Source organism: Anguilla rostrata, chromosome 16 (assembly GCF_018555375.3).
Source record: "Anguilla rostrata isolate EN2019 chromosome 16, ASM1855537v3, whole genome shotgun sequence".
Lineage (NCBI taxonomy): Eukaryota > Metazoa > Chordata > Actinopteri > Anguilliformes > Anguillidae > Anguilla > Anguilla rostrata.
Genome location: NC_057948.1, coordinates 36,661,126 through 36,679,574, shown reverse-complemented (window position 1 = coordinate 36,679,574; position 18,449 = coordinate 36,661,126). Strand labels below are relative to the sequence as shown.

Here is an 18,449-nt window from a genome sequence, read left to right as displayed (position 1 = left end):
GCACTTTAGCTGCAGTCTGAACTCTGCTTATGGCAGTGCTGGCTGCTGGCATAAACGTGTGTGTGTGTGTGTGGGGGGGGCTAAGGGCACTTTTAGCTGCAGTCTGAACTCTGCTTATGGCAGTGCTGGCTGCTGGCATAAACGGTGTGTGTGTGTGTGTGGGGGCTAAGGGCACTTTTAGCTGCAGTCTGAACTCTGCTTATGGCAGTGCTGGCTGCTGGCATAAACGTGTGTGTGTGTGTGGGGTGGGGGGCTAAGGGCACTTTTAGCTGCAGTCTGAACTCTGCCTATGGCAGTGCTGGCTGCTGGCATAAACGTGTGTGTGTGTGGGGTGGGGGCTAAGGGCACTTTTAGCTGCAGTCTGAACTCTGCCTATGGCAGTGCTGGCTGCTGGCATAAACGGTGTGTGTGTGTGTGGGGGGCTAAGGGCACTTTTAGCTGCAGTCTGAACTCTGCCTATGGCAGTGCTGGCTGCTGGCATAAACGGTGTGTGCAGTCATAAAGGGTTTAGCCCAATTCTGGTTTTAAATGTTTGGTTTAAAAAAAAAGACATTTTCATTGTGCAGTACACAAAATAGGTTTTTCGATACTATTGTTCTTGTGTTGGTTCCCCAGTCCACGATCGTCACCAAACCGACTCCGCCATACTCCCCAGAGGGCTCCGGGTGTCTATAACCGAGCGCGCTCAGTGAGTCCCAGTGAAGCCGGGGGGGCCTGGAACACACAGCGGTGCCGCGTGATTGGCTGTTTTCCGCGCACATCTACAGTGAACCCAAACCAAGCCAGTAACATCCCTGCCGTTAATGAATATTCATGAGCACCTGCCATCGCGAGAACTGTCTCTGGCTAAATGACAAAAAGGTCAGAGTTCACGCGAAGGCATCCAGCGTGTGACATCTCGTCACTACCCACACCATAAATTATCTCTGTAAAAAAAAAAAAAAAAAAAAGCACTTGCTCAGATTGTTGTGCTCAGGCTGAGGCCGTGGATGAACAGGACGGTGAAATATTTCCAGGCAGCCTGGCTCTCTCCCTTTCAGCGGGGCTGACGGTGTGTTTCGCTTGTGGGTCGCGACACCGCACCTGGCCGTGCAGGTGTTCCCGGAGATCCTAATGATTTTGCTGCTGGCCTAATTACACGGAGCTGCGCTGAGCTGTCGCTCGATTTTTAAACCAATGCAAAAACAGGACCTGTCATCTGTCATCTTACACGCCAACTTTAAAAAAACTGTGCGTATTCTGGATATGCTCTACGCCAGTAAAATTAAAACAGAAACCTGGGAGGAAGCAAGTGTATCTTTGATCGAAATATAACATTGCTGTAAATAAGTTTGAGAAGCTTTTTGGTCTCTCTCTCTCTCTCTCTCTGTCAGAGTCTGCCTCTATCTAAAATCATAAATAGCAGGTTGACAAATTCTTCATTCATGGACACTGCACAGGACACCAAGGACTGTTCTTGACATATTTGCAAAGTGTGCATTTCTTTTACCTTGTGATACTTCACCAACTAAACTAGTTCACTAATGACTTTCAGACAACAGGCAGGGGAATTGTAGGAGCAACTGCTGCCAATCTGCAGTGTCAAGGAAACTAAAGTAAGAGGTAGCAGGTCCACTGCTGTTTACACAACTGCCCTTTAACCAAAACTCTGATGAGAGTAATGCGCGGATTAGTGTGGCACACTATTAAAGAATCATTATAATTATTATATTTTGTTTAACCTTTTGTTTAATGTCATTGTTAAATTGCAATTCGACCCTTTTAAAGGTTATATTATATAGGCTACAATGAACGCACTCCCAGAAGGCAGTAAACGCCATAAAGAAAAACAGGGAGAAACTATGAGAGCGGAAACGTTTCCACACATAACTGTAATCGTGGCAGTGGGGTGTGACGTCACTGTCTAGAAAGTAATTGTATTCACGTTTATTCTTTTCTTTTCTTTCTTCTTTTAGACATTTTCTAAAAGAGAATGGTGTACAGCCTGCAGCTATCTTTATATTCTGGTTTTAGGTCCGCTGGAGATTGGAGCTGTTACAGGCTTGAAGGGCCACGCGCCTGAAACACCATATGGAAGTTTCTGAATCAGTAAATCAGAAAATAAGAACCCTGTTTTGTGTTTATCTGTCGCGGTAAACTTTATTTGGCACTTTGATGCCTCCGTTGGTGCGACATCCCTTCCAGCTGCGCAAGCGGAATTACAGGCTACGTCTCCGCTCCGTGCCCAGCGCTGGGTTTGATTCGCTAATTCCTGTTTATCATAGCGCTGGCTTGGAATTCATTTGGAATCTCGCCTCCTGTTCTTGGTTTAGAAATAATTAAGGGATGCACGCCGCCGTAAAAAACACTCCCTCGTCTGCACACGCTCCGGCTCAAGATTAATTTCTTGGGCTCACGGATGGATGGATCGGGAGGGATGCTGGCCGTAGACGACAGCTATCCCGTTGTGGCGCAAGGATGAGGGATAGCTTGTCCTGTAATTAAAGCCGCAGGTAGGCCTACAGTATATGAGCCTCAAACATTAACCACGGCTCCACGTGCAATGATGTCCCCCGAATCTACAGGCTGTTATTAACTACTTACAAATATCGAAACACAATAAAACAACTAAGGCAACTGCAGGCTAGTGCGCTATTGCCTTGTAAAAATGACAATGACTGGTCTTGTTTGCAGGTAAATCAATTAAACTCAATCTCCCAGAATACCGTTGTCATGTCTGCTTCAGAACATCTGCCAGTGACGTGAGAAAGTTTAACAGCTGATTACAAACAGGTGCTGATGCCAGGTCATTATTCCATTATTTTGTCAAGATCGTTGTTTTCGTCAGAAACTGTGGATTTAGGCGAACAGGGTGAGTTAAACGCTACTTTTAAAACGTTGTACATTCAGACTTTGTTTAAGTTAATTCGTTTGCCTGTGGTTTTAGCGATATTAAGTTACATTGTGGAGTTCAATTGACATTGGCTTTCTAGGGACGTGCTTAGCTTTTTGCAACAATTATCGTTACGCCAATATGGCTACATTTACATTTCTTTTCGTCAAAGTGCTTACTAATTTGGTTTTATTAGCCATTTGATTTACATAGGCTATACAGTACAATGATGCACATTTAAACGGTAGTCTAAACTACAGTATTTAAGTCGTCCTCGTATGTGGTAGCCCTCTTATTCCCATAATTACGTAGGCAGAGTTGTCTTACAACTGTCATGGTATGTATATGTGTATGTATGAAAAGACACATATATGTCTTACAGACCAAGGGCATGTCGTCCAGGGTATGCATGAAGTAAGAACTTGTGAAAATGTATAGAATGCGTCGGGAAAAGCCAACAGTGTCACATGAAACACGTGTGGAAACATTCATCAGAATATCACGGGAGGCAGCTTTCCCTGTCCTGAATATCTGGGCGAAATATTAAAACAAACGGAAGGCGCGCTGCGGGTCTGACAAACGCGTTATGAATGGACACGTCGCGCACGAGCGCGGCCCTGATGGCATCTCTTTCATTTCCTCCTGGCGCGAGAGCGAAGCCGCGGGCCCGTGGAGCCGCCTGCCTGTGCATCGCCCCGATAACCTTGAAGAGAGACGGAACGCGTTCCCTCTTTCATTAGACCCCCCCTTCACACACACACACACACACACACACACACCCCTGGCCTGCTCACTGTCTGGGATGACAAAATGGATTCTCTCTTATTTTCTTTTTCATTTCTGGTTCTGGCTGAGGTGAGCTCAGTTTTGTAGTCTACTCAGGTAGGGGGGTCCTGCATTTTTCATTGCATATTAATTATGTATCTGAGGAGAAATTAGCAGAGCGCCTCATTAATGTTAGATGTTGATCTCATCAAGGGCGTTGCAGGCTGGATTTGGGTCTGAGGCTGTGATCGTTTCGATGGCTAGGAGGTTTGCTCTGAGGATGGGGCCGTTTTGATGGGTAGGCGTTTGTGGTTTGATAAAATATAAATGCAGAGACATGCAGCTCACAGCTCCACTGGTCTTAGATCTGGAGGCAGTGAAATGCATTTAGTTTCTCCATGTCAAGCCCTCCCTGCTTAGCCTACACTTTTCATGTAGATCCCTTATGAAGCCTTAATTTTGAGAGAGAGAGAGAGAGAGAGAGAATGTCTGTGTGTGTGTGTGTTTTTGCATGCGTGCCTGTGTTTGTGTGTGTTCTTCCACGTGTGTGTGTTTCTTGTGCATGTACATATGCATGTGCTTGTGTGTTTACATGTGTGCCTGTCTTTGTTGTGTGTGTACATGCACATGCGTGTGTGTTTCTTGTGCATGTACATTTTGTGTGTGTGTGTGTGTGTGTGTGTGTTTAGGAAGGGTAGAATATTCTGAGCTTACTTCCAGACCTGCAAATTGGTGCATTCAGTTTTTAACTCCCTCAGAATTAAACACAGCATTTTAAACAAGACTGAGACACAAATAGAATCTGTGACGGCTGACTCAGCTCAACAGGAAGCAGTCGCTGAGCGCTGAGCTGTGTGCAGAGAGTTCTCTGTGGCTGAGCGCTGAGCTGTGTGCAGAGAGTTCTCTGTGGCTGAGCGCTGAGCTGTGTGCAGAGAGTTCTCTGTGGCTGAGCGCTGAGCTGTGTGCGCAGAGAGTTCTCTGTGGCTGAGCGCTGAGCTGTGTGCAGAGAGTTCTCTGTGGCTGAGCGCTGAGCTGTGTGCGCAGAGAGTTCTCTGTGGCTGAGCGCTGAGCTGTGTGCGCAGAGAGTTCTCTGTGGCTGAGCGCTGAGCTGTGTGCAGAGAGTTCTCTGTGGCTGAGCGCTGAGCTGTGTGCAGAGAGTTCTCTGTGGCTGAGCGCTGAGCTGTGTGCGCAGAGAGTTCTCTGTGGCTGAGCTGTGTGCGCAGAGAGTTCTCTGTGACTGAGCACTGAGCTGTGCGTGCAGAGAGTTCTCTGTGGCTGAGCGCTGAGCTGTGCGTGCAGAGAGTTCTCTGTGGCTGAGCGCTGAGCTGTGCGCAGAGAGTTCTCTGTGGCTGAGCGCTGAGCTGTGTGTGCAGAGAGTTCTCTGTGGGTGAATGTGCTGAGCTGTGTGCAGAGAGTTCTCTGTGGCTGAGCGCTGAGCTGTGCGCGCAGAGAGTTCTCTGGCTGAGCGCTGAGCTGTGCGCAGAGAGTTCTCTGTGGCTGAGCGCTGAGCTGTGTGCGCAGAGAGTTCTCTGTGGCTGAGCGCTGAGCTGTGTGCGCAGAGAGTTCTCTGTGGCTGAGCGCTGAGCTGTGTGCGCAGAGAGTTCTCTGTGGCTGAGCGCTGAGCTGTGCGCGCAGAGAGTTCTCTGTGGCTGAATGTGCACGCGGCCATGAAGCGCCTCCGTAGTCTTTCCAAGGCCGCTAACGGCATCCTGGAGCATCGCGGGGAGAACGCAGGGTCGTGAAACTCCCGTGGTTCGGAGGCGAGGTCCGATGCCCTGGTGGCTCCGGGCGGCTCCGGGCCCGGCCGGGTTCTGGCGGCTCCGTGTGGCTCCGTGTGGCTCCGGGCCCGGCCTGGTTCTGGTGGCTCCGGGCGGCTCCGGGCCCGGCCTGGTTCTGGTGGCTCCGGGCGGCTCCGGGCCCGGCCTGGTTCTGGTGGCTCCGGGCGGCTCCGGGCGGCTCCGTGTGGCTCCGTGTGGCTCCGGGCCCGGCCTGGTTCTGGTGGCTCCGTGTGGCTCTGTGTGGCTCCGCGTGGCTCCGTGTGGCTCCGGGCCCGGCCTGGTTCTGGTGGCTCCGTGTGGCTCCGGTGGCTCCGTGTGGCTCTGTGCGGCTCCGTGTGGCTCTGTGTGGCTCCGGGCCCGGCCTGGTTCTGGTGGCTCCGTGTGGCTCCGGGCGGCTCTGTGTGGCTCCGGGCCCGGCCTGGTTCTGGCCTTAACTCGGCTGGATTTACGAGCGCCACACGGTTTAGAGCCAGGGACTCTCACAGGCGGGCGCAGGGCAATCCAACAGAAGTTAATTTTAAAGAGCCCCTCTCCGGGGGGACTGGGGGGGTGAGAGACGAGCATGATGGGACAGATGCTGTGATCAGTGGAGCGGCCCGCTCGCCCAGCGAGAGGGGGCAGTAATTATTTCGGCGGTGTGGACTGGGACACACTCGCCTGATGTTTGGAGGCGCAGGTAGAGTTTGCAGCAGAGCACGCTGCCGTGTTTAAAACTCCTATCTGTTCACCCTGCGGCCTGAACAAAAAATAAATAAAAAGGTGCTAAAAATGTTGAAACAACCCCAAACAACAGCGGTGATTCGGATAATTTCTGCATTTGGGAGATGGGTTTTTGAAGAGGGTGCCCTGCCCAGGATGAGCAGTAAAGGTGAGTCAGTGGAGAGCTTTGTCATCGGAAATGAATAGACCGTGTGTTCCAGAGGGCAGGGATCAGTGGTGATGGTGCTTTAGGGTAAAAGCATAACCAAGTGAAAAAATGGGGAAATAATTGAAACAAATGTGAATCTAAAGGGCTTCTGTTCTCTGTGCCAAAGGGCTCAGATTAATCTTGGCTTTCGTTTCGTTCGCGGTGCTGGTGTTTACACGCCATAGCACATCCTATTTACCTTTATCGAATATCAACACGGCCCTTTTGACCATAAGGTCAATAATTTCAGGCTTGTTCAAGTGGTTCTACCATCTGGCAGAAAGAGTGATTCTCTATTTAATGGCCTCTAATTTACCGATGAACACAAAAACGAGCAGAAAACAAAACGCATTTCGTTTATGAGCTGAGAGCAGGTTTGCTTCCTTCCTTCCCAGCTCTTTGCCAGGGCTGTTGATCACTAGGGCACCTCTGACTGCTGTCCTAAATACATTAATCATCTAATTTCATTTTATATATATTTTTTCAAACAAACGAGAACATTTCTAAGTGTGCTTTCTGGCTGTATGTACTGTACTGACAAATGATAAAATGATTGGGTCCCTCTGAAATGGATGGACCTGATTGGTGGAAGGTAATTTGGCAGTAACTTACCAGCTGAGACATGCCAGAAGAGGTTGGCATGGCAATGAAATGACCATTCCCATTCAAAATGAGCAAGCTAGCCTGTTTATTTAATGAAGCGCATAGTACATTTTTCAGGCTAATTGTTTCCTATTTGCTAACTGTATTTAGGCTACATTAACTATTTTTGTACTTGAACTAAAGGCTAACTTTATTACTAGCAATTGGCCTATATGGCATCTTGCAAACATAGGCTACTGTATGTTTTTATAAAGACATATTTTATAAACTAGGTATGGACATTGTGCTAAGCCACCCCTAGCATCTTTCAAAGTTTGAAAAGAAAAATAGAATAAATTGAACATGGTCATAATGGCTTGACCACAATGCTGCTGGTGATCACATGGTTGAGCATGGAATAAAAACCATTCCTGCAGTAAGTCATCTGACCAAAGAGCTGATTGGCTAACAGACAAGGCTCACTTCCTTGTCTGATAACCAATCAGCTGTGAGCAGCTGAGGAAAGTGTGAACCATTTAAAGATGGAATTACAGTGTCTTGTCGTTTCAAACACGTCTAATCATTTCAAAATCCAGTTTTCATCTTCAGTTGTTTTAAATTTTGCGTACTGTACTCTCAGATGGGAGTTGGATGAAACAGGGTGCAGGATTATCTGGATGAGCAGTGCATTTCAGCTGCTTTTTTTTATTTATTTTTTTTAAGCGCGACGTGCTTTCATAGAAACTCCGTTTATGTGATAGAAAAACGCCGTTTATGCATTATCTTCCTGTTTGTACGCGCATTTTTTTGTTGCTTTTTTCCCCACTCCCTTTCTAAGTGCCCAATTAGGGAAGCGGAAACGCGGACGGAGGAAGGCCTTCTGGGACGCGTCTGTGACGCGGCTGATAATCTTTATGAGCAGCGAGCGGAGATTGGGCAGAGCGGGGGATATTCCCCGCAGACGGGGTTCATCGGAGGCGTGGCAGGTGCTGCTCTAATGAATGAGGATGCCGGGGCGCTGCTCTGTCACTGCTCGTGTTCATCCCTGTTTTACGTGGCTGTGCGCTGGTGCTGTTTTGCTGCAGCTTTCTGGGTTCAGCCAAAGGTATTCTGCTCAATATTTAATGAAAGGCTTTGACTGAAGATGGGGGGGGGGGCTCTACTGAGCCAAATTAAGCAGAGTTCACCTGGCTTCATTCAGCTGCGGAAACACGCCCCGATTGGAACATGAGGGGATTATTAAAATACCCAGAGTTCCCCGGGGCCAGTTTTTCTGCGGGACTTGCTTATCGAGCCGGCGGGCAGCGTGATTTCCGCGCCCGCTGACGGCTTTGCTTGGATCTATACATCAAACAGCGAGGAACCCTCCCGGGTTCGAGGCCTTGAGCCCCCATTACGAGCCTTCGGGGGCTCTGCGTTTATGCGGGAGCAGGCGAAACCGCTTAAACCCCCCCCTGCCCCCCCCCCCCCGCCCACATCGCCCCCGCCCCCGCTGCCCCACGCATCTTAAACAGCCTCGATCTGCTGCATCACAAGCCTGACCTTTCACTCCACCTTTTGTCGGGCAAACAGTTTGTGAATATGGAAGAGGCCCTCTGTGCGGCCGGCCATGGCCTGCATTCCAAAGGTGCTCAGATTGATAAGTAGTGCGGGCGCTAGACTGTTACTCTGGGGGGGGGGGTGTATTTTGGGGGTGTGGGGGGTCCAGTGGTGGACCTTTATCGGGGGGGCCATTATCTTTAGTACGACGGGTGCGTGTCAGGGAAGATATTTTATAAACATGAGCGTGGAACAATGAGGGAGGAATCAGTCGATGAATATTCATAAGATAAGATGGTGAATATTCATGAGCCTTTTCCCTTGCCCATCAATGGCTTTTTGTTCCTGCATTTGCGGACGCTGGCAGATTATTAACACACCCCGCTCGCTTGCCCCCCCTTCGCCCTGCTCCCCGCTCCCCTGCCCCCCCCCCGCCTCCTGCTCCCCGCTCCCCTGCTTATTTGCTTTTCTGCTCAATTCCAAACCCCCCCCCACCGGTTGATCGCAGCGGTGATAGTTGTAGCATTTGGCTTTTGGTCTTCGTTAAGACCACAATCCCCCGCTGATGAAGCTGTTAGCGACGTGCCTCTAATTGCAAGTGTGCGTTAAACCCAGCCCTCTCGCTGGTTTGAGCACTGTGTTTCACTCTGTGTCTCCATCGCCTGCTAAGCGGAGGCAGACTGAGAAGCACCTTCGAGACACAAGGGATCCCCCTTTTATGGGGAGTGGGGGGATGATGGGGAGGTGGACCTGTCTCCAAATGAACCAGGTGCAATCCTGAGAGAAAACAAGGGCAGAATATTGGGACGGGGAAAAACAGTGGGTTTGAAGGCGCGTCCAAAGATGGTGTCGTATGTTGTAGTATATTTCAGCCTGCTTCGGTGTGTGTGTGTGTGTGTGTGTATGTGCGTGTGTGTGTGCGCTTGTGTGCGTGCGTGCGTGCGCTCGTGTGTGTGTGTGTGTGTGTGTATGTATATGTGTATGCGCGCGTGCGCGCTTGTGTCTGTGTGTCTGTCTCTGTCTCTGTGTGTGGATCCAGCAGCATGGCAGTCCACTTTCATTGTTCATTAGTGCTCAGCTAATTAGGAGCGTGGTGGGTGTTGTGTAACACCCGGGGAATCTGGCGGCGCTCGTCTTACAGGTGTGGGATGCTAAAACGTTCCAGCAGTCAGACCTGGTCTTCCTTTATTACAAATCCCCTGCTAATGCTTCTAAATTAGCACTAGCAGATTGGCTTTCAGTGTGTTCTCCATCCTTTTTGTGGTAACTGTGTGAGCGATCTCCTGGTGTCTGTTGCGGTGGGAAATGACTGGAATAGCCCTGTTGCGCAGCGGTTAGGGACCCGCGAGCCTAACCTCAGAGGACGTGGGCTGGATTCCCGAGGAGGGGCACTGCCATTGTGCCCTTGAGCGAGTGACTTACCCATCTTAAATGTCTTCACTTATGAACGCCCAGCTGTACTAGTGGTTTGTTTGTAAAATCAGTGCCAGTCACTCTGGATAAGAGAGTCTGCTGAAGGCCGTAATTAAACCAGATGAGTGAGATCACAGTGCTGGAACCAAGTTTCACTAAAAGAATTATGGGAGTTGGAGTCCTGAGGAAGTTTGGGAGTTCTGTGGGACATCCGTCTCTGGACCACAGCCCCATTCATCAGTGTTGTGAGCCACCGGGTAACATTGTGCCTGTTAAATACACCTAAGCTGTGTACTGCTCTTTGAATTTATATGTTCCCTCTTGGCCCTGAAGGAAAATCCCTTCAAATGATTCAGGCCTAAGGAGCTTATCTATTGATTGTTGATGTCCAGCTTTCCTGCAAGCATTTTCAGGGGGATGAGAAAGAAACCATGGAGGTAGATGACAGAGTGCAAAAGACCAGACATCTCAAACCGCTCTCCCTGCACTTCCTCTGTATTGGCCTTTTCATATTCAAAATGCATATTTATATTACAAACAGATTTCGAGTCCCACTGCATGTGGAGGACCATGTATTTGAAGATCCACCGAGCGTCAAGCTCAAGTTTTGTTAAAAGAAATGTCATTTTGAAACAAGAATGAGTCATAAAGGCCCTACGTGTGCATATAGAAATGCTCTTACTGTTAATATACTGTTACTGCCACGCCAAGCTTGAGGGAAACCACAGGATATGAGTCTGTTTTACACAAACTTGTGTTACAGGTTGATTCCTACTGATTTACCACTGATTTCTTCTGTTTTTGGCATTATGCTATTTAAAAGCTTTACACCGTGATGGACTGGATGTATTTGCAGTTAGACTCGTGCTGAAATACATTGTAAAGGCAGAAGTTGTTTTGGAAGCAGAAACTGAGAGCCATTTCTCTAGAGAAGGTACAAAATTCAAGGCAGTTTTTGTCTTTAATAATGGCGAAAAACAGACGTGCGATTAGGATCGAGTTCCATATTTGCTTGCAGAGGAGGGACAGATATGTTTTATCCTGAGAGGAAAAGTCCATCCTTGCGTTTCTGATAGCGGCACGTCTGAATTTGATAAGGAGCTGTTATTTCTTTCTTTATCGTTGAATGAATGAAATGCAGTAGAAACTGAATGCCATTGTTTCTCAGAAGATAATGCAGGTTGTTTGCACTGAAATATTAAGTTTTCGTTTTTATGAAGGAGAAGGGAAAGAGTAAACAACTTTAGGCCTCGGCTGACTTCATCGTGCCAGCACCACATTTAAAATGTGCGTTTTATTTTTATATGTTTTCACGTCCCCTCCCCTCCACTTAATGTTTTGTTCTGTCGTTGTGCTCCAGTGTAATTCTGAAGATTGGTGTCTGGGTCGGACAGAGATTTGTTTGCCACTCAGTAAAAAGTTCCTGTTAATTAAGTAGTGAAAACCTGAGCTGGAATCAGATCAGATCAGATCAGATTAAAATGTGTTTTATATCGTGTGTTTTACGATGCATTTGTTCCAGTGCTCTTCATGGTACGGTATTCCCTGAGCTTAATCCCCCAAAAAGCAAGCCAAGGGGCACAGGAGTGAGGAAGGGCTCCCTTAATTGGCATGCATGAAGACACTAGGACACGAGTCCCTGCAGTGAGTGTGGATATTGGCAAAGGTAGCATACGGCTTTGAGGTGAGCCTACCCCAGCGCACCTGGCGCAGGTGAGCCTACCCCAGCGCACCTGGCGCAGGTGAGCCTACCCCAGCGCACCTGTCGCAGGTGAGCCTACCCCAGCGCACCTGTCGCAGGTGAGCCTACCCCAGCGCACCTGTCGCAGGTGAGCCTACCCCAGCGCACCTGTCGCAGGTGAGCCTACCCCAGCGCACCTGTCTCAGGTGAGCCTACCCCAGCGCACCTGTCTCAGGCGAGCCTACCCCAGCGCACCTGTCTCAGGTGAGCCTACCCCAGCGCACCTGTCTCAGGTGAGCCTACCCCAGCGCACCTGTCTCAGGTGAGCCTACCCCAGCGCACCTGTCGCAGGTGAGCCTACCCCAGTGCACCTGTCGCAGGTGAGCCCCCTCGGCTGGCTGCACATGTGACGGGACGGCCTGTGGGGGAGCGAGGCTCGACCGGTGCCCGGGTCCTGGGTTAATGCCAGCTCCTCTCAGCCTCTCCCCCCCCCCCCCCCCTCGTTTGATGTGCCCCACCCCCAAGCTTTCAGAGGAGAGACGTCATTAGCGCCATTAGCTGAAGTTCCGAAACGTCGGTTCGCCCGACGAGGAGCGGGGCGCTTGGCGTGAGGCACGGACGTTGAGTGGCAGCTCGTGCGTGGTTAAGCCCACCCTGTTTCAGAATGCAAATTAGGCAGTTTCGGGACACCGCACAATTAGCTGAGGGAACCTTATTTAAATATTTTTTTTCTTAATAGCAGGAAGGGAGCTGGGGGAGAAAAAGAAACTTGTTAAAAACAAACAAACCCCGCGGTGATGCCCCGTGGTGAAGTGCGGGTCAGACCCGAAAAGTGTGGCGGGGGGGGGGGGAGGGGGGAGGGGGGAGGGGTTAAGTGCATGCAGGCCGCCTGACGGGCTAATTAAAATGTAAACAAACGTTGACAGAGTGGCCAGGCGTGAACCTTGAAGGTGCTGCTGGCTTGTCGTGGCGCGCGTGTCTAATTTGGCGAGCCCAGTCTTGGTTTCTCTGCGTCAGGAGCGTGGCTATGCCCGCAGTACGGCGTGGAGACGGAGGAGGACAGGCTGGAAGATGAGGTTTCCTGTCTTTTCCTGTTCTCTCTTCTGTCCTGATGATCCTCATAGGAACCGCACACTTATAAGGTTTGAGTGCAGTCATGCTGTCCTTGTATGTTTGCTAACATGGCTGGCATTATTGCCCATATGAGTCAGGTGTCTGCACACAACCTTCCCTTTGTCCTTGAGTTATTTCCTCAGCCGCAGTGCGCTGCTGTACCCGTACCGGGTCTGACTGATGCACAGGGCCGGATAATTAACCATGTAGTCACGCTGTGGCCCTTACATACTGCTCCGCCCGCCCCGCCCCGCCCCGCCCCGCCCCGCCCCGCCCCGCCCCGCCTTACCGCCCTCCCTCCACCATAGAGCACCTGGAACACCCAAACCGGAAACATCTGACCTCCTCCCAGGCCAGTGTCTGGCTGTGGGTATTCCGGAACAGCCTGTGCTGTTATACCAGCCTGTGCTGTTACACCAGCCTGTGCTGTTATTCCAGCCTGTGCTGTTACACCAGCCTGTGCCGTTATTCCAGCCTGTGCCATTATGCCAGCCTGTGCTGTTATTCCAGCCTGTGCTGTTACACCAGCCTGTGCCATTATGCCAGCCTGTGCCGTTATGCCCGCCTGTGCTGAGCCTGTGCTGTTATTACAGCCTGTGGTGTTATGCCCGCCTGTGCTGAGCCTGTAGCACGATCGCGGTCTCCAGCGCGCAGGCTTTAATTTGACGGTTTACTGCCGCGCGTTTCTGTTTTTGGTCCAGTTCACGGAAACCGTAACAAGCAGGAACAAGTGTTTCCCTGAGAAACATTAACTCCATGCATAATACATGGGCTAAGCCAGCCCCTCTAGAATAAGGTGAACACATTTAGCATAAAGTGGAGAGGTTCGGAAAAAGCCCCACTGGTAGCAGCTATACTGCGGACTCACATCGCTTCATTGTGATGTACTCCTCTCCAGTGGAATCCTCTTGCATTTCTGTCAGTACATTGCATTTATTTGGCAGACGTTACATTTTATTTATCCACAGCGACGTACAATAAGTGCATACCGAAGGTCATTGGAATAACTACAGAACATGGGTCAGATTAAGTATAATTCTCATAAGAACAGTATCAGTTACCCATAGCCATGAATATCAAGTCTAGTTCACACAGTAAACATAGCCCCATTCAGTAAAGTTATGGCAAGTCAAACTATAAGTGAGGCATGATTACGAGAGATATGATAAAGAGCTACAACATGAAGACGCAAGTGATGTATGAGAGTAATGCTGGATTGGGGGTATCCCAGCAGAGAAGTGTTCGAGCTAGTCCAGGTATAGTCTGAAGAGATGCGATGGAAAATGAGCAGTGACTGAGTGGTTCATAGAGGAACAGGGTGTTTGTTGGGTAAAGAAGCTCCAGGGTCAGGACAAGTGAGCACTGTTCACCCCGATGGCACCCAGATGGCAGGGAGTGCAGGTCACTCCACTGGAGCGGAGTGGTTGTGCTGGTGTGTAGCAGAGAGGAGTGGTGGAGCAGAGCGGAGTGGTTGTGCTGGTGTGTAGCAGAGAGGAGTGGTGGAGCAGAGCGGAGTGGTGGAGCAGGAGTGTAGCAGAGAGGAGTGGTGGAGCAGGAGTGGAGCAGAGCGGAGTGGTGGAGCAGGAGTGGAGCAGAGCGGAGTGGTGGAGCAGGAGTGGAGCAGAGCGGAGTGGTGGAGCTGGAGTGTAGCAGAGCGGAGTGGTGGAGCTGGAGTGTAGCAGAGCGGAGTGGTGGAGCTGGAGTGTAGCAGAGCAGAGTGGTGGAGCTGGTGTGGAGCAGAGAGAAGTGGTGGAGCAGGAGTGGAGCAGAGCGGAGTGGTGGAGCTGGAGTGTAGCAGAGCGGAGTGGTGGAGCAGGAGTGGAGCAGAGCGGAGTGGTGGAGCTGGAGTGTAGCAGAGCGGAGTGGTGGAGCTGGAGTGTAGCAGAGCGGAGTGGTGGAGCTGGAGTGTAGCAGAGCGGAGTGGTGGAGCAGGAGTGGAGCAGAGCGGAGTGGTGGAGCTGGAGTGGAGCAGAGCAGAGTGGTGGAGCTGGAGTGGAGCAGAGCGGAGTGGTGGAGCTGGAGTGGAGCAGAGCGGAGTGGTGGAGCTGGAGTGTAGCAGAGCGGAGTGGTGGAGCTGGAGTGTAGCAGAGCGGAGTGGTGGAGCTGGAGTGTAGCAGAGCGGAGTGGTGGAGCTGGAGTGGAGCAGAGCGGAGTGGTGGAGCTGGAGTGTAGCAGAGCGGAGTGGTGGAGCAGGAGTGTAGCAGAGCGGAGTGCTGGAGCTGGAGTGGAGCAGAGCGGAGTGCTGGAGCAGAGAGGAGTGGTGGAGCAAAGTGGAGTGGTTGATCTGGTGTGGAGCAGAGTGGAGTGGTTGTGCTGGTGTGTTGGGCTGAATCAGGTCATGTAGGAAAGCGGGGGGTGTCCTATTGGCTGCAGTGTTGGCCAGACTCAGGACTTTGAACCTGATCCTGGTGGTGAGCGGTAGCCAGTGGAGCGACCTCAGCAGGGGAGTGACCTCAGGAGGGGAGTGACCTCAGGAGGGGAGTGGCATTCGAGCGCTTAGGAAGACAACTCGGGCAGCAGGGTTCTGGATGGGCTGTAGTGGCTGTATGGCACAGGCTGGCAGGGAGAGTGAGAAGGGAGTTGCAGTAATCTGGATGGGAGATTCCAATGGTCTGGATGAGTAGCTGTGTGCAGTGTGTAGTCAGGTATGGCTGAATCCTCCTGATGTGGTACAGGAGGAATCTTCAGGATTGTGGTGTTGCTCTGATGTGCTCCTTGAAGCTGGTCATCCAGGACCACCCCCAGGTTCTTAGCATAGCGAGAGGCAGCCACTGTGGTGCTGTGGACAGTGATGGAGAGCTACTGTGGTAGGGAGGCCCTGTGAGGGATGAACAGCAGCTCTGTCTTGTTGAGGCTGAGCTTCAGGTGATGCCGCTCAGTCAGTCGGGCTGTCGTGTTTGAGAGGCAGACTTTTTCAGGTGTCACTGCGCAGGTAAGTGTGTACTGATGATGCACTCGAGTACCCTTCATAAAATAAACGGGAACACTGAGAAACAGAACCGGGCGGACAGCACAGAGCTGGACCTGGTGAGGGGGGGGGAGAGGGCAGCACAGAGCTGGACCTGGTTAGGGGGGGGGGACAGGATAGAGCTGGACCTGGGGGGGGGGGGGGGGGGACAGCACAGAGCTGGACCTGGTTGGGGGGGCACAGGACAGATTGTTACTTTGACACCCGAACTGTTGCTGAGGGAAGGGGTGGTTGCGGCTCAGGTGCGCTTGTAGGCGCCTCATCTCTGTCCAAACAGGCCCGACCCCGGTGCCCCAAAATCAGCTCTGTTCTCTCAGCGCTGGCAAACAGTAGCCGGGCGTGTGCGTGTGCCTGCATGTGCACACGAGTGCATGGTTTTAAACAGTGGCTATTTCTGGTTTTATTCCCATCTCAGGATCTGTGGAGCTGTGAAGTTCATTTGAATACAATACAGATCAAAGCGCATGCTTATTCAAAAAGGGACAGAAAAATAACCCACCCATATGCAACATTACACACCTATACTAGGGTTATACACGACTGTGAAACAGGGCTGTTAACTAGACCAAACATTTTTTTATTTAAATATTGTTTTTCAATAATAAAATTAATATATTGGAATATTTATTACAAAATTTACGTAATTTTTTTAAATTGCATCATGAATGCACTGCCATCCAAAACTCTTTGGTGCTTCCTGTTATGCACGTTGTGTCCACAAGGGGAGACAAGAAGGCATGTACAAAGGAAAGCGATTTTTTTCTTTTAATTAGGCAAAATAGATGATATCATTAATTGTTTAAGAACATAAGTAAATTGTTATACTGTTAACGACGTTGAACTGTGTGGACACCACATTGAGAGTAGTAGTACGGTGAATGAACAAGGAACTGAGCAACATTCGATCTTTCTGAAAGTAGTGAACGAATGAACGAGTGAGCCGAACGAACGAATCTTTCATACGAACAGAGCTGAAAAATGTGATTCGCCACAAAGGGCAAAGGTCTCTCCTACCCATGACTTCTTCCCTGCTTGCAGTCGCCTCTGAGGTGTGAGCATGAACAAGCTCTTCTGTGATTGGCTATCTTAAGTAAAGTACAGGGCCATTTAGAAGGAAGTGGCAACGTTTTGAAACTGGTAACACATTAATACATTTGTGTGCATACGTGATTACATATTTGTTCACTAATTCAAACTATTCAAATGTTTATTTTTTTCTGGATGCTTGTCAGTGCTGCTCTAGTCTCTGTGTGTCAGTGCTGCCCTAGTCTCTGTGTGTCAGTGCTGCTCTAGTCTCTGTGTGTCAGTGCTGCTCTAGTCTTGGCGTATCAGTGCCACAGTACTGCGCTGGTTTTTATTTTTGTCGCAGGGCAACGTGGGACACAGGCATCTTCGAGGGGCTGCGGTGTGCTCTGTTGCCATGGAATTCTGTTGCCAAAGTGTAGTGGACAAAACGGTGTGAAACACAGTGGTGAGCTGTCACCAGCATCGCTCCCACCGGTGGGGCGTGGAGGGGGGGGGCGAGGGGGGCGGGTGAGGGTCCCGATTTAGACGTGATTGCAGGAGATGGGTCTGACTCTGGGCTCTGTGGAGCCCGGCCCTCCAGCTCATCCATCACCTCCTGGCAGAGGCAGTTTGGGAGCCCGTGTGTGTGATAGATGAGGGAGGCTGCATCTAATTCTTATTTTTCAGGAGAAGCCAGAGGAAGTGGGCAGCGGAGGAATAAGCGAGAGAGTGTCACTCACGCGCAGGGTGGACTTTTTTCATTTCTTATTTTTTTTGTTTTTCCCCCGTTGCTAGCGCTCACATAAAAGAGGGTGAGGAAGCAGGCGGTCTGGGGCCTGCTCGCGTCAGCAGGGGGGCGGGGTAGGGGGGTAGGGGGGGGGGCGGGGGGGTCAGGGGGGTCAGGACCTGGCCGTGGGCAGTGGGGTGACCCCCCTCAGCCGTCGTTCCCGCGACTCAAACAGAGGGCCAGAGGAACCCGCTTTTTTCCTGGGCCGTGAGGAACAGAGGTGCTTTGATCAGCGTCTCTGTCGGCCATTTTGGGGATTATCTTGGCAGGTGGGCAGGCAGCAAGCAAGAGAAAAAAGGACTTTAATCTTTTTTTTGTGGTTTAAAACGCGGAGCCTTGTGAGGAGGTGCGGAACATATCTGTGGGCCCGGGGCCCGGGGCCCAGTGGAGATCAGGTCTGAGCAGCGCTACCTTTAATCTAATTGAGCTGGGCTGCATTGCCTTTGGGTCTCTGTGCCACGTTCGGCAGCCAGGCCTCCACCGTCTCCGGCGCTGTACACAGGACTTAGAAACACTTCCACAGCCGCTGCGATTATGTCTACAGGGTCCGTCATCCTCTGAACCGCCGCCACATCGCTGTGTTTTTTTAATAAGCATCACACGGCATTCTTCTGCTTTTTATAAAGGCTGTAAAAACATTTACCATTCTTTTTTATTTTATACACAATTAAGGTTCCCCTATTCTGCTGAATCGGGCTTTAACTCTTAGGGGTTTTCAGTAAATGCTGTAAAACACCCACTCAGTGTAGAATGGTGTAAATGCTCAGTGTCTTAACCAGTATTTATCTTTTTAGCTGTAGCCGTCTGTCGGTCGGTCAGTTGGTTGGTCGGTTGGTCCACAAAAGTGTCCCACCCCGTAGCGGCCACAGTTTTCGCCCCAGGAGACTGAAATTTGGAATGGAGGTTGGTCATGACCGAAGGTACAGCGGAGTAACTTTCAGGCCGATTGACCAAGAGGGGAGGGGGCGTGGCAATGGGCGTGGCCTATCACAAAAAGGCACATAACTCCCGAATGGATTCACAAATTTGCACAAGATTT

At 50.6% G+C, this 18,449-nt stretch overlaps 1 long non-coding RNA gene across 1 annotated transcript in view; it reads left to right on the top strand.

The window, feature by feature from the left end:
* Nucleotides 1-2,731: 2,731 nt before the first annotated feature.
* LOC135241515 (uncharacterized) overlaps nucleotides 2,732-18,449 on the top strand; it is a 41,648-nt gene continuing 25,930 nt past the window's right edge. The window contains exon 1 of the long non-coding RNA XR_010326016.1: nucleotides 2,732-2,851. This is a non-coding gene — a long non-coding RNA (uncharacterized LOC135241515). The remainder of the gene's footprint in view (nucleotides 2,852-18,449) is intronic.